Source organism: Parasteatoda tepidariorum, chromosome 6 (genome assembly GCF_043381705.1).
Source record: "Parasteatoda tepidariorum isolate YZ-2023 chromosome 6, CAS_Ptep_4.0, whole genome shotgun sequence".
NCBI lineage: Eukaryota > Metazoa > Arthropoda > Arachnida > Araneae > Theridiidae > Parasteatoda > Parasteatoda tepidariorum.
The window spans coordinates 29,347,571-29,365,039 of record NC_092209.1 but is presented as its reverse complement, the minus strand read 5'-3'; positions in this window follow the sequence as shown (position 1 = coordinate 29,365,039).

Here is a 17,469-nt window from a genome sequence, read left to right as displayed (position 1 = left end):
GCGTGTGAGTCGATCCTGATTGGCTTCTGAATCACGACATAAACGAATGCCACGATGAGGTCAGGAAATTTTAACGTGAAAATATTTTCCTTTAGTAAACTGCATTTGCTTTACATAAATAAACTAACTGTTGCCGTTCAGTGAGTATTAATTCAGAATTTCAGAGATAATAATAAGGATGTAGAGCGTACACTGAAAAAATTGCTAATCATTCTGAAAGGTATTATTGAAAATCACCGAGTTTGAAAGTGATGTTTGGCATAACGGATTTCAGATCTGAAGGAGTTAAAAGTAGTTTTTATTTGTTAACTAAGTTTGGAAGTTGAAAGTAAGCTGTGTTTGTAAGCGTTATTCCGAGTATCAAAGATTAGGTAAAGAGAAAATGCCTCTGTTCCTATTAACCAAAAAGTGAATAGTGCTAATACTTTTCTACTAACACTTTTCATACTAATACTTTTCTAATAATTGAATTATTTAATCTTATTGTTAAATTTATAATTGTTAACATAAAAAAAAAATCATTATATGAAAGCATTAGCATATCAAAATTTTCCATGCCTTTTTTGTTTAACTTTTAAATTGTGCTATGAAATACTCAAAATCAGAAAAAAAGTATTGTATATTTATGTCGTATATTTTTTTGAAAACTGGTTAGGAGCTTCTAAGCAATGAATAAAAGGGGGGGGGGAACAAAATAGATTAGAAACAACTGGTTAATATAACATATCAATATACCTATAATTTTTTTTGCGCTTTTATATTTTCTTCAGATGCTAAACCTGGAATTTTAGCTGATATTTCTTCGTAAAAAGGCCATTTTGATAAGTATTTTTTAAGATCACATAATTCTTCGGACTATGGAAACTGAATTAAAGCATTTAATTTGTAAAGTTCCTAAGTGAATTAAATTAAAGACTACTTAGTTAGAATCCGTCTATTACAACGCTTTCCCAAAAATTATTTATGTTTCAAGTTATTTTTTGACTTTTTTAATGTCAAAATATAATCTAAATAGGCAAAAGAAATCAAGCAAAAGAATTTTCTAAAAAAAATAACTTACACGAGCACTAAAAGTGTCCAATTCTTACAAAACTTTTCAATCAACTACTTTCGAGAGTTTGCCTCAACTTGCTTCATTAAACTTTTAAATAATATACCCTTATGCCCGAAAAATCTAATTTTAAAAACTCTCCCCTATAGCATCCTTAAGAGTTAAACAAGCATTTTTATTTTCTTATTACCCTTTTCAATATTCCTTTTTTGCGGAAAACAAATCTCCGACAGAAAAAAAAAAGATTAAAAAAATAAATGGTATTCTAATGAGAGTATTAAAGTTTTATGCGTCGTACTTTATCGACCGATGCTACGCAAATGATGTTTTTGCGTCGCGGCACGGGTTAAACTGTTTATTTTGAATAAAGAATAAGAAAAGCGAGTTCATATTAATCGTTCGACAACCCACTCAGACGAGAATATTGTCTCAAGAAACTGATTACCCGCATCATTTCGAAAAGAGTTCCATCTGGGGCATAAAATTACCTTCTAAATGGAAAGCAGCATTAATGTACCGCAGAATGGCAACGATGATGGAATATTTTTTTCAGACGATTCTTTTCGCCCGCCGATCTATATACTTTTATAATATGAAGAAATAGGAGGGGGGAGGGAAAGGATTAAAATAGATAGAAAAATGAAAGTTTCGCTTAAGAAGGCTTTTTTTCTTTTTTCTTTCTTTCTTTTTTGGTGTGTCATCAAATCATAAATTGAATGTTAACTTAATGCATATTTACCCAATAAATAAGAGGCGGAAAATAAAATGAATAAAAAATTAGATTTATTTATTTATTTAAAAAAAAACTTGTTTGTCGTTGGAATTGAAAATCTTAAAATAGGTTTTTGAGATAATAGTAATTGATTTCATATTTTAATTTATGGAAAGACAAAATAAGATATCTTTGAAAATATTTCTAAAATTATGTATTTTAACGTAATTCACTTAACAAAAAAATCCTTTTATATTTTATTTTATAACCGCCGTTGAACAGTCGACCCAATTTTTGGGTTTACGACTACGAATGTTCAACTCCGTAGTCTCGTAATTTTGAACCCAATCCAGAAGACAAGGAAACTCCTGGATCAAGTACTAGGAGAAATTTGCCTTCGTGGTGGACTTTCTGATGGAACTCACTCACATTTGCGAACGTGGAGAGTAAAACTACGAGAACCTTTCACTGTTAGCCTGACGGCAAGAGGACGCTAACACATAATCCGTCTACCAATGAGGATATTTCACGTTAGCACTGTGGTCGGTGCAAGCCGGAAGCGTAATTCGTATTGACCAGCCATTGCCGGGATCGAACCCGGTTCTCCTCACTGGAAGGAGAACGCTCTATCCCCTAAACCATCGGGGCTTTAAAAAAAATAAATAAATAAAAAAAATAAAAAATAAATAAATAAAAAAATAATAATAATAATTTTTCTGAAAAAAAAAGTCAGCAAAAAACACTTCAAAATAGCATAAAGATTGTCCATCTTACTGTTGGGCTCTAGTGTTAAATCTGCGGGATGAAAATTACAATAGATATTAGCTCACCAGGCAAATCTCGAAAACAAATATTTCCTTGATATTTAAGTTTAATTATATTAGTTTAATACATAAATATCTTCGTTAAATAGTTATATTGTATTGTTAGGGAAGTAATTTCGTTTTTCCCAACAGAGAACTTAATTTTATTTTTTCACAGTCAACTTCTCACATTGCAAACAACACAGCACCAACAGCATTATCATTATATAATTTGACAGCTGATATAGAGAGGATTGCTTGCCAGAAAATTTGATTGATTTTAATCAATAGTTTTTGGCTGGTTCCCCTTCAAATATGGAAAATGAAAAGCAGAATTTCCGACATATTTTACATTTTCACTAGCGAAAAGATAAAAACGCTGTTCAAGCTAGAAAAAAAAATTATCCGATGGGACTGAAGAAGATGTATTGGCAGTACACCAGTGCCAAAACTGGTTCGCAAAATTTTGACCTGGCTAAATTTCGATTAAGATACCTGAAGACGCAACAGGCTAATTTAAGCTGATTAATCCGCAATAATTAATGCTAACTGACAAGTAACAACTCGTGAGATCACTGAGTCATACTATCCATGATCATTTGAAAAGTCTAAAGTTTATCCTCAAAGCTTAACATATGGGCAAAGAATATACATGGAGGAAGAAGGCTAGATTCCATGGACATAATACAGACCAGTCACCCACGGTTTGGTACTGTTCCTGCGTGTAAAGGGGAAAAACAACATTATGAGGCACAGCAGCAGAGGTTCCTGAACTGGGTTTGCCATCTCCTCTCCTCCCAACCACTTCTGGGTTGAGAAAAAGAAGAAAAGTTGTCTCTTTTTATTTATTATTGGTTTGTTCTGCATATTTACACTATAGATAAACAGTACTGTACTATTAATTAAGAAATTTGTTTGCGAATACATTTATATAGTCGATGGTGCTTCTTGCATAGCTGTTGTTTTCTTGGGTATTTAAATTAATTGAAGTAAATCTAGGACAAAATTAACTGTCTTCAACGGCCAAAGGGCGACTAAATATAACAAATGGCGATTAAAAAATTTTCTGCCTGGTAACTTTTTTAGTAGAAAATGCATCCCACGTTAATTTTATTATTATTGTCCTTAATAAATATGGAATCATCACGAATAGTTAAAATGCACATTTTAGAAATGAACCTTGTAGGGTTTAACCCATTCTGAGAAATGATTAAATTAAATTTATTTAATCGTGTAAAATTTTAAATTTTTGAAAAAGTTGCCACTTGTTTCAAAAGTGTCCACTGCTACAAATACTACAACTGGCCACTAACCAGTAATAAAACTTGCCCTGTAGAAGTTTTATCATTAACTTTTGAAAACATTTCACCCGTCTCGTTGCGCCGCAACTTGCATCATAACCTGTCGTGACTCGTCGATAGTTGTAACCAAATAGTTCGAATTGTAGAATTTTTTTTTTTTTTTTTTTTTTTTTTTTTTTTTTTTTTTTTTNTTTTTTTTTTTTTTTTTTTTTTTTTTTTACAATCGAAGAAACGCGTTCATTCAATAATCAGATTCGAAAGACGGGGGAGGGAGAAACAAAGGTTGACATAAAACGTTGCAACAGATGGTTATGCACGACATTTAGTATTAAAAAAAAAACAAAAGATGCAACTTATGGTCCTCACTTCTGAGAAAAGCCGATGACTCAGGCGGAACCACACGCGCAGGTGCGTGCGGCAAAAAGGTAAGTCGGCGAGAACTTACCCTTGTAAGTGTCGCGTGTCAAGTGGCGTAAGGGAGTTAATAAATAAAAACGAAAGAGGAACGCGAACTTTAATAGGAAACAGATACCCACATAAAAGTGCGATGCTTTCATATGCGTGCTTTTATGCTATTGTTTTTACGAGAATAAACAGCTACGGACATTCTAAGGTATTTTAGGCCTAAGGCACATTTTTTTTTTCCCCCAGCTAGTGATGGAACTTTTTTTTAAAAGAGCGATACAATTTTTGTCCCGCTATTTATTTTATTTCATTACCAGCGTTGAATAGCCGACCCATTTTTGGGCATGCGATTATCAATGGATAGATTTCACAGAGCGTTAACCGTAACGCTAATCATATCTTCTGTCCTCCACCAAGGCAAATTTTCTCCAAACACTCGATCCAGGAGTCCCCTTGTCTTCTGGATTGGGTTCAAAATTAAAAGGTTACGGAGTTGAACATTAGTAGTCGTAAACCCATAAAATTGGGTAGGTTGTTCAACGACGGCTATAAAATAAAAATAAAATCTATTAAAGACCACAAAGGCTCAGGAAATAGAGTGTTCGTCGTCCAATGAGGTAGACGGGGTTCGAATCTCAGCATTGGCTGGTCGATATGAAACCCCATCCGGCTTACACCGACCACAGTGCTGATGTGAAATATCCTCAGTGGTAGACGGATCATTGGTTAAAGTCCCTTTGCCGTCAGGCTAACCTTGGAAAGCTCTCGTGGTCTTTCTCTCCATATAAGGCAAATGTGGATTAGTTCCATCAAAAAGTCCTCCACGAAGGCAAATTTCTCCCAATACTTGATCTAGGAGTTCCCTTGTCTTCTGGATTGGGTTTAAAATTACTAGGCTACGGAGTTGAACATTAGCAGTCGTAAACCCATAAAATTGGATCGGCTGTTCAATGACGGTTACAAAAAAAAATCATATCTTCTGTGGCCGGGATAGCCTGATCGGTAGGGCGCTGGGCCCATGTCCAAGAGTTCGTGGGTTCGATCATCGCCGGCCGAAGACTCCCCGTGTAGTAAATGGTGACTGATGCACGTTAAACCTGTCGAGTCGCAAAGTCCTCCATGTTCCCATTAGAAATCAATACCTCCGGAGGTACTGATCCAGGAGTTCCCTTGTCTTCTGGATTGGTTCAAAATTACAAGGCTACGGAGTTGAACCTTAATAGTCGTAAACTCAAAGATTGGATCTGCTCTTCAACGATGGATATAAAATCATATCTTCTTGTGCCGCGATAACTCAAGGGATAGAACGTTCGCCTTCCAATGAGGTGAACCGGGCTCGAATGTCAGTCAATACGAATTCCACATTCGGCTTGCACCGACCATAGAGCTGACGTGGAATATCCTCAGTGGTGGACGGATCATGGGTTAGAGTCCCCTTACTTTCAGGCTAACCGTGGGAGGTTCTTGTGGTTTTCCTCTCCATATAAGGCAAATGTGGGTTAGTTCCATCAAAAAGTTCTCCACGATGGCAAATTTCTACCAATACTCGAACCAGGAGTTCCCTTATCTTCTGGATTGGGTTTAAAACTACAAACTGGAAATATTGTCTTCTGATTGATCAGAAAAGTAAAGAAATGCTCCAAACCCCTTTCCTCATAAATAGGCAGAGGTTATAAGTGCTCGATGGATTAAAATCTGAGAAGAAAGGTACTATTCTACTAATTTGACTATAAATACCGTTGAAATCGTAGCATGTTTTTAATTGGGCAGATTGAAATTTAATTCATTAGAAACTCCTTTTCAAATTACCGATAGAATTAATTTGAACACCCGAGCGGGTACAACACCAAAGTAACTTTTTTCATACAAAGATCATTAAAAACTACTAATTGCCACTATCCGTACAGCAGATACCAATTTAAAATTCGAAAACAAACATTCTTAGATGGGGTTCACATTTACAACTGCATGAATAAGACGATTCTGCGGGATATTCTATTTATTTAAAAGTGCTCCTGTTTTTCTTTCGAAAATCGTTACAATTTAGCGTGACTTCTCGCTGAAATTAAATCTAAAATTTTCCCCTCAAGGTCCTCGAAGTGTTATATTTCCAGAAAATTCCATTTCCTTATTCAATGAATGCCTCGTTCAGTTACGGATTTCTGAAGAGAGAACCTCCCCTTTTAAAATACGGGATGAGTGGGGCGTCTGACGGACCACACCGGGGACAAAATGAGGTGATGTTTAATGAGCCCTGGTGAATCCTCCAATGAAGCAAAGGCCACTTTTCTATTCCATCTGGAAGAAAGAAGATGTCGTGGAACGTGCCCTCCAGAACGATTCGTTTTCGAACCACGAGGAAGGCTTTTCAACAAGTTTAGAAAAATCTTTTTTCCAGAAAAGTGTCGATGAAACATACATGGGGGCGAATTAAAAGACATCGGAAGAAGTGGATTTATGGTCCAATTGCTTTGGCGTTTGCCCATTTGCAAAGATTCTTTCCTTCTGCTGGATTCATTCACAAGTGTCCATAATGACTTCTGGGGTCCGGCACTCCAAGAATCCACTCCACTGCTTAGAGAGGATCCTTACCCCTTCTGCATGCATTAAAGATGGTAAGAGAGAAGGGGAAGCTTATATTTGTCCATATGGAGTATTGGTAGGAGCAGTGGGACCGACGGAGCGAGAAGCTGGGCTGACTGTTGTGCTTGGTTCGCGTTACCATGACGACCGGAGAGGATTGATTAGCAATTAACGGCAGAATTAATTATTATCCGCCGTGACTGTAAAATGAGTCCTTGAGTCGTGAGCCGAGTGACTGAGTAGGGTGAGGGAGAAATTCAGAAGTGGAAGACACTGGGCTAAGATGCACAACCTGCGGGCCTGTTTCTAGAGTAGGAGGGAAATAACCACTTTTACCCGACATCGTCGATTGTGTGCTTACATGAGTGAAATGTTCGCTGACCAGCGGAGATTCGCCGCACGTCCATCATCGCGTCTGTTGACTTTCTAGGTCTTTCAACAGAAGATCTCCATCCCCCCCCCCTTTCCCAATATTGCTTCGTAAACTTTAGAAACTCACTGAGTGCTCCTCAACTTCAGTGTGTTTGTTGGTCAAGCGATGACACCGAAAGGGGGGGGGAAACGTCTGAGGATAATTTTAGACCTAACAAATTCAATTTATTTCCATAGATGAAATTTACCAGGCAAAATTATCTAGAAAGACGTGGTACTTCTTTGTAAAACGAAAGAACAATTTTACTTAACCTATTCAATTGTTATTTATATTTATAACAAATTTTATACCCTGACTTATTTTCTGTTTATAATTTTTTCAAACAAAGTTCTTAAAAGCTCAGAGGATAGAGCGTTCGCCTTTCAATGAGGTGACCCAGGTTCAAATCCTAGCGGTGGCTGGTTGATGCGGATTTAACTCCCGGATTGTACCGACCACACCTCAGTGGTAGACGGATCATGATCTTGAATCCCCAGGCTAACCGTGGGAGTTTTTCGTGGTTTTCTCCACCGTGTAACTCAAGCACGGGCTAGCTCCATCGAAAAAGTCCTCAACGAAGGGTAGTTTTTCCCAATGCTTGATCCAGAAGTTCATTTGACTTCTGAGTTGGGTTTAAAATTACAAAAATACGGAGTTAAATAATGATTGTTGCGAACTCATAATTGGGTCAGCTGTTCAACGTTTGTTATATATATGCCCCCCCCCCAAAAAAAAAACAGATTTTTTTGAAATGTTTTTTTTCTTTCAATTTTATTAATTTATTTTCAGTTTTTAGTAAATGCTGATCACCACTTCCCTAATGATCCTACTGGGAAAGATCGATAGTTAATTTTTTGATATTCTTACATTAATACTTTGTACTTTTATCTACATTAGTATTATTACACTTTTTTTTCTTACACTAGTATTTTTATTTTGTTCATCAGGGAAAGACAGTGTTTTTATATTCCGATGCTAGGAGAATGCAACGCACAGAAATTAAAATATAAATTCTTCCTGTACATCTACGCTAGGGAAAGACAGTTAAAAAAAAATACTATTTCAAAGTTTTTCTATACTTTTTACTTTAGAGAAAAGAATTTTCTATGCTCTTATTAAAGGAGAAGACAAGACATAGAAGTTAAAGACGTAATAGTGGCTACTGTTGCCGAAAGTTTAAACCATATTAAGGTTCAACACATTTTAAGTTAATGAGCATATCGAGAATAATAAAGAGAAGCGTATGTATCATTAATACAAATCATTCTTACATTTAATTTAAGATTAGAAAAGCCTAACTGGTAAAAAAAATTCTAATAAGTAACGAGAGAGTCAAGGTGGCTCAGGGGATAGAGCGCTTGTCTCTCAATGATCGGAGATCGAATTACTGCGATGGCTGGTAGATTCGAACTATGCTCCCGGTTACGGCCACAGTCCTGATGTAACAGGCTAAGGAATTGCACATTGGTAGCCGTAAACTCAAAATTGGGTCAGCTGTTCAACGACGGTTATAAAATAAAATAATATGTGAAAATATTGCAATTTTTCTTAAGACACAGTTATTGTTGCTATTAAGTAAATATTATGAGATTCTTTGTGATTGTTGCTGAAATCTTGGAATGCTTGCTTTTTTCGTTTTTGATAATTTTTTAAAGATTATCGAACTAATTATCTTGTTTATAAACAAATTTGAAAGAGGGAAAGGACGGTGTCCTGTTTTTAAAAATTAAAAGGCTTTTGCTCCTAAGTAAACGAAACATTATATATGTCTTAGTAATTTGCAATTCGAAAAAAATTCTGAGGTGTTTGTTATTCACACTTTATCTTACTTTTTTATTATTAAGTCTAAGGAGGACTTTAATCTTCCGAACGCTTTTATACAAAAATTCTTAATTAATCGAAAGAGGTTCCTTGAACAGTTTTGTTCTTTTCCTTTTTAATTGTTCATTGTATGAATAAAAAAAGCACTTTAATTATTTTTAACCAAATAAAGTAATAAAATATTCAAACTTAAATAGTTATAAAATAGAATATTTTAACACAGAACCGCGTCAGATTTGATTTAAATCGTCAAGTGCAATTTTTTATTGAGTACGATATAAAAAAATATAAGCTGTATCTCTGTTAAATAAATAAACTGAGAAATCAAAATGATTATTTCATAATTCCTTTTTTATTTGAAAACTTTATTTATTATCTATTAAGTTTTTAAAATAAATTTTTAAAAAATCAATTTCAATAAAAAAAAATTTTTTACTTAATTTGGAAAAAAAGTTTTTTTTTTGTTTTTTTTTTTAATTAAACTTATTTTAAAAAATTTCAATTTATATAAAGTTAACTTTTATTTAATGATTAAAAAAGCTAATTGACTACTTTTAATTACAAAGAAACTAATTATTCCAATTTCGAATTTCCAAAAAAAAATTTTTTTTTTTCAAAATTAAAAAAAATTTTTTTTGCTTTGAGTTTATTTAGTTAGAAGATTTAACTCTGCATAGCTTCAAAAGTTTTTTTCAAACTCGATTACAAGTTGGAGGAAAGTTTTCGTGGTTTTCTTCTCCATGTAAACAAGATGGTTAACAGAGGTCTTTCATTAAGATGGCTTTTTCGTGATTATTCTCGCATTTTCTGAACCAAGTTTAAAATTGGGAATGTACAAATGTAAACGTTACTGCATCACTATTTATGGAAAAAACTAAAAAACTTATTTACTGAAAAATGAAATGAATTAAATGGGTGTTAAACAGGATTGAAAAAAAATCCTGATTTAAAAATTGGATTTTTAATATTTGAATCAGATTCTTTATTTTACATTTACCAATCAAACTTCAAAGAAAATGGTTTAGGAATGCTTAATATTGTCTAAAAGTGCTATCACAACAAAAAATGGTTGACATTTCTAACCAATATGGTTAAATTATTAATTACTACATATAAAACCATTGCTATTTTTATTTAAGGTCAAGAGCTTAATGAGCTTGTATAACCAAGACCCAATTTGTTCATTAGATTTCAAATGGGAAGCAAGTTAAATTAGAACAGGAAGCATGAAAAAATTCAATTATTCCAAACTTCTCTTGACAGAATAAGTCTTGCTTTATTACTTATAAATACAAACAACATATTTAATAAGTTTTAAAAGTACTTGTATTTAATTTTATGTAAGGATATGTTTTGTAACATAAAACTAAATCAATATAATTAAAATATGTATATTAAACAACATATTATTTTGTATGAGGAATTAAAATTTCAAAGTTTCAGTCATTTTTATCTGCTTTTAAACTCTTTTTTTAATTTGTTAGTCTGTTTTATGTATCAAAGTATAATTTAGGCCTTATTTTGCAGGAAAAACTTTCAATGTCGATGAAATTCAAAGTTATGATTTTTTGAAAAAAGAATTAAGTGATTAGAATGAAGTCAATACTCGTTTTAAAAAAATAAATTATATTATTGAAAGTAATTTTTTTTTCGCCAGTAATGGGCCTTATTAAAACAGGAAGAAGCCCACACAGAGGATATATTGTTTTTTTATTTATTTTAATAATCAAAAAACTCATTCATTCGCTGGCTAATAGCGATCACTCTAAAATAATGCCCTTTCAATAGTTTTCGTATTTTATATATAGCGAACATTATTATATTTCGCCCTAGGGAGGCATTACAAAATTGTCATAGCAATGCAATAAGAATAAAATATACAATAGAATAACCACAAAAATACTGTAAAATTGCAACAAAAAGTTAAACCAAATCTCAACATTAATTGGATTGTCAATTTTTTCCATTTTCTTCTTTACATAATATATTTACTTCTGCATTATTCAAAATGTAAGTTTTAAGAAAATCAAATTTAAAAAAAAAAAAATTGGGATGTTGTGTCTAAGACTAAATTAAAATTAATAAACAAATAAATGAAAGTAAATTTCAAAATTGACGATAAAACTTTATAAAAAGTATTTGAACCAAATTTAATATCACGCACCATTGAAACAACACTTGTTGTCGTTTCATTTCACTTTCTTTTAAAATTCCAAGAAATCGTCAGGTCTATTAAAGACCATTAGGAGAGAGAATGTAGAAGGTTTCTAAAAATCCCTTTTTCCTTTTAATAAATCCGTTCAAGATTAAAAGATTCGTCAAAATATCAAATTTTTTAAAAAAAATGTGATAATACTTCTAGGACTTCACTAAAATAATTAAATATATAAATAAAAATCAGTTTAAAAACTGGCAGTTTTTTCTGAAAAATATTAAAACCAAATTTAATCTCATACAATTAACTCTCAAAAAACTCAATTTTATTTTATATTTTATTTTATAACCATCGCTGAACAGCTGACCCAATTTTATGGGTTTACGACTACTAATGCTCTACTCAGTAGCCTTATAATTTTGAACCCAATCCAGAAGACAAGGGAACTCCTGGATCGAGTATTGGGAGAAATTTGCTTTCGTGGAGGACTTTTTGATGGAACTAACCCGCATTTGCGTTACATGGAGAGGAAGACCACGAGAAACTCCCACTGTTTGCCTGACGGCAAGGGGACTCTAACCCATGATCCGTCTACCAATGAGGATATTTCACGTCAGCACTGTGGTCGGTGCAAGCCGGATGCGGAATTCGTAATGACTGGGATTCGAACCCGGTACGCCTAATTCGAAGGCAAACGCTTTATCTCCTAAATCATCACGGCTCAAAGAAAAAAAAAAAAAAACTCAATTGTCCAAAACCGCTTTTCCCCCCTAATAAATCTCCTTAAATCAGAAAAGTTCATTAAAATATCAAATTTGAAAAAAAATTGTGACGGCACTTCTTGGATTACATTAAAAGTAATTAAATATATAAACTAAAATCAGTTTAAAAATTGGCAAATTTAAAAAAAAAAAATTATTTGAACCGAATTTAAACTTATACACTATTGAACTAACACTTGTTGTCTTTTCCTTTCACTTCCTTTTAAAATTCCAAGAAATCGTCAGGTCTATTAGAGACCATTAAGTGAGAGAATGAAGTGGGTCGTTAAAAATCCCTTTTTCCCTCTAATAAATCCCTTTAAAGCTGAAGGGCTCAGACCTGGACGATACCCGCTTTTGAAAGTTAACTCCCAACAAATCTGCCCCCCCCCCATCCCCTTTAATCACTTTACGCCATGTAAACAAGAAAATGGGCGATAGAAGAATCGCCTTTTAATATGCAAATGGGGAGGTCTCTTTTCTCCCAATTTAAAATTCAAAACGAACACCGACAAAAGGGGGGAAGGGGGAGTTTCGGGATCGGGAAACGGGAGATTGTTTGCTCCGGGAGATGGCGTTTTAGGATCGGGGGCAACTTCATCAAATGTCATCCGTCCGTGGAAATTTGTCCGTTGAAATGAAAAACAAAGAGCATTGATATACAAGTTGTAAATTGATATTTGGAACATTTTCAACTATCCGGGTTCGGTTTATCCGAAAGAATCTAGCTATTTTAAAATGATGTTCCTTCCGTTTTAGAGTATAAATAAAAATATTGTCTTAATTGTTTTTCGTATTAAATAATTTAATTTTTAAAATTTTATTTATCGATTATAATGGTGCCAAATTCGCCAACACTTAAGAACAATGCCAGATTCTGGTTGCACAGATCACCGAGTTCCAATAATACACATATAAAATGCGACAATATCGCGATCACTAGTGATAACAATACACATCGAATAGGAAAATATCGATATAATCGCGATAATATCGCGATCATAACATATCATATCAAAGAGAAAATGTCGCTAAATGCACACGATATTATTGAGTGTTCACAAATTTTATTCTGGAATCAAATATATTAAACGACGAAAAAGCAATAAAATTTAGTTAAATTAGAAGGCAATCTTGCGATATATTGTTAAATATGGATATTTTTTACAACTCATTGAAATATATAAATTCATGATTTATCGGTTATAGCGATCAATGTTTGTTCTGGTGACAACTTGCAAAAGCAGTCATCAATGCATACTCCTTGCAACCTAAGCACAGTTAAAAATAATGCAAAGTTAACCTAAATGATTCATTCATTTCCTAAGAAACTGAATTTACGACCTAGAACGACGGTTGACACAGGGAAGTATAGATATATTTACTTCTTTTCTGGTACACAATAACACAATTGTTCAATGTACCTGGTTGGTACATATTTCAATAGTGAACTCATTTCACTAAATGTGATCAAAAGCATATATCTATCAATGTCTGTCATAGCAGCAGTGAAGAATTCCTGCAGTGCTGTTGCCATTGAAGGTACATAAAATTTGTCCGACACAAGTTGGCACTGCAGGTACTCAAACTTTGTCCTTCACAAGCTGACATTGTAAGTACATAAACTTTGCACTTCCAAGTTTGTATTTCAAGTACATAAACTTTGTCTTTCTCAATTTGGCATTGTAGGTACATAAACTGTCTCTCTAACAAGTTGGCATTGTAGAAACATACTTTCTCCTTCACAAGTTTGCATTATTGGCAAATAAATTTTGTCTTTCCCAAGTGGGCACTATAGGTATATAACCTTTGTCCTTCAGAAAGGCTGACATTGCAGGTACATAAGATTTGTTCTTCGAAGTTGTTACCTTAGGTACATAAATTTTGTCCATTTAAGTTTGTATTTTAGGAACACAAACGTTGTCTTTCACAAATTGGCATTGTTGGTGCATAAACTTCGTCTTTCAGAAATTGTTTATCTTTCTCATCCTTATATACCCTAATGCTGCAAGAACTCATCACTGTTGTTGTGCCAGGCATTGACAGAAACATATTATTGAACTTATGGTCCAAAACGAATTTACCATTGAAATACGTGCTAGATTAGCACAAATTGAAAATTCTTAGTATGTACCTGAAACTGAAACGTAACTGAGAACATGTATTTTTTCCCTAACTAGAGTTGAGGCATACTTATCAAGAAATGATACTTAGAGATTCATCTTGATCTACATACAATCTATAATGTTTAGGTTTTTTTTTTTCTTATTAAAGGGAGTGCTTATTTTCCGTTGAGAAATTTGTGTTTTCCTGCTTGTGGAGTTATACATTGAGTTTTGAAGAAAAAAATTCTAGAATAACGCACATCGTTTGTTTTAACATTACAGCTTATATTCTTCCATTGTATCCTTCCTTCCTTATATTCTTCCATTGTCTATGCTAATATTTGAGAAAAATGCCAGTCATTTGAAAATGTGAGAATCATTTCGGTTTTGACATTTTAAAACTAAGTTGTTTTTATTTAAAACAGACTTAATGAAATATCACTTAATATATAATCAAAACAAATTAACTAGTTATTTAGTGTTTTATTTATTTACTAGGTTAGGCTATACTTTGAAATGCCCCTGGATTATCGCCAAGGTGGTCGCCAGAATGAGCGATACGTATCGTCCATGGCAACCCTTATAGAAACATTTGAATAAGGTGAGTCGATATTTCTCTTATTACACTGCTAATTAGATAAGATGCATTTTAATTTTTACGTTATTTCCTTGATTTTTTTTGTGTATATAAAATGCATTTTATACGGATTATAACTTTTTTTTATATTTTAATGCGATACCTGCAAATAACATACTGTGGGCATCTTAATCCTGATTAGTTGTTGAAAAGTGGCATTTGTTTACGTTAGTAGCTGTTCTTTCCACTCTATTTCAAGTAAGTTAAGCCCGACAAGTATCAATTCTGTTTAAGTGATACATTCGATATTCTTTCACAAGGACTTCAAATTTTTGACTATATATTTCTTATTTAGCACAAAGACAGACACGAAGCCATGCCGATCATGAACAAACTAATTATGCATCGAATTTTCCAGGTACACAAAGCAAAAATATATCATGGTTACGATAAAATAAAGAAGCAAATAATAAATATAGGTTAAGTAAAAGACTATGTGTAGCTAAAAAAATAAGGTTTCAGCCAAAAGAAGTTTGATTGTTTAGGCTTCCGTGTAGCTAAAAAAATTTAGGGTTCCGCTAAAAGAAGTTTGATCGCTTAGGATTCCATGTAGCTAAAAAAAATAAGGGTTCAGTTAGAAGAAGTTTGATTGTTTAGGATTCCGTGTGTGTAAAAAAAAATTAGGGTTCCACCAAAAGAAATTTGATCGCTTAGGATTCTGTGTAACTAAAAATATTGGGACCGCTGCAATGTGATAGTTCTTTGAAAAAGTTTGAAAATTTCAAAAACTGAAAATTGGGTACTTGAGTTCCATAAAATGCCTTTTAACGAATAATCTTAAGCTATAAAGGTTTCATAATATTAGTAAGAGGCTTGATAAACTCGAGATCGATGTTCATATAATTTTTCTCGTGATGATGTAAAAATTAATATCAAGTTACAATACTATATACCATTATCAATTACAATACTATTACCAATAATAAATAACTAGCTTCGCATAGTTATTTGTTATTGGTAATTATAATTATTATTAACTACTTTCATTATTATTTCTAATAATAATATTGTTTGAAATACAATATTACCGATACACTAATTTTCTTTTCTATTTTAGAATCCCCTATAAAAAAAAAACTTTTTCACTACTTATTTATGCTTATTTTTCTCTCCTTACTTTTACTTTAAATCGTTTTTAAAATATAATACCATCATTTATTTTATTCGTTCGAATCGAATTTGAAAAAGTCGAACTAGTACAAGGCGAAAAACAACCCTAACTTTCAATTGAAGATAGAAATCTCATTACTCTTTACTTGTGTATTCTAATTTATTCAGCCAACTTCGCCAAAAAACGATAAGAAAGCTTGTTTTACCCCATCGATATGGAAAGAAAGTCGTTAAAAAATATAAATAAAAAAGAGCTCTTTATTTATTATCTTTCAAATGGAGATGGGAGGAAATATCGCGTGTAAGGAGTAAAAGAGAGCTTGCCCGGGTAAACATTATTCTAATCAAAGTAGAACCGGACCAGGCACCACTGGACACAGCATAAGATATCTTCATCAAGTTTATTGTAATTAAACTTACTTATGGATTTGGCGAGTCTTAGACAAGTATTGGCGGTACCAGTTTCCGATAATATTCTCCAGGTACAGGGCATTTTCTTATCCGTAATTGAGTAAAGGGACTATTTTTCTCCGATATTTGGGGGCGTTTCTCGCAAAACGAACAGGAATTATTTGAAATCATCTTACAAAGTCCTTCAATATGAAGTGAAGTTGGCGTGACTTGTTTACATATCTTCTTGCTGGTGCCCACCTGTTACTGTTTCTGCATGCATTATTGGACGGTTCTTTTCTTTCTTTTTAATTTTTAAACCATTTTGGAGTTTCTTGTATTGGTTTAAATGGGTCATTTGAAAAAAAGTTTTGCGGTACATATTGTTGAAAGTATTTGGATTTAAAGTTTTTAAAAAAAATTTCCCAAGAGACTAAAATAAAAACATCCTCAGGTTGAGGGCATATAACTCAACGTAAAACCATAATTTTATACTTACACTAGGGTTTTCCATCCCCCGATCGCTATCATTCACCTACCCCAGTGTTTCCCAAACTTGTGACTTTTGTGTACCCTTTCTAAATTTTCCGTGACGCTGTGTACCACTAATGAAAATACGAATGTATTTTTTTAAAAATATGTTTACTTTTCTTTTTTGGTACAAAGTTTTCTGTAAAAAAATCTTAAATTTTGGTAAAAAAATCTATGTTAAGGATAAAAATTATATTTTATTAAAATAATCAAAATAAGTATAATTTATTACAAACCTTTACTATAAAAAAAATTGCACAAGAGTTAAAAATCACAACTGCCGGTTGACACCAGTAATTATTAACTGTTAACTGTGCAAAAAATAGTAAAAGAAAAATACTTAATCGTAAATTTCCATGGCTGGCTTTGTTTTTTTTAAATAAAATGTTTTGAAATTTTCGTTTGTTGCAAGATATTTCGCATAAGAACGCGTACCCCCGCTAAACTGTTCCCGTACCCCTGGGGGTACGCGTACCACACTTTGGGAAACACTGACCTACCCCATGACCAGATCCTTTCAGATGCCTTCGCGATCTGAGCTCGTTTTGCTGTTTCCTTTAGCCTTAGTCTTATTTAATCTCTAAAATTTCATATTTAATTTTTTATGTTTATTTTGTTTTTAACTAACTGAAGACCCGTTTTCATATAGAGTGAAAAAAAGTAAACATATAATAATTTGTTATATATATATA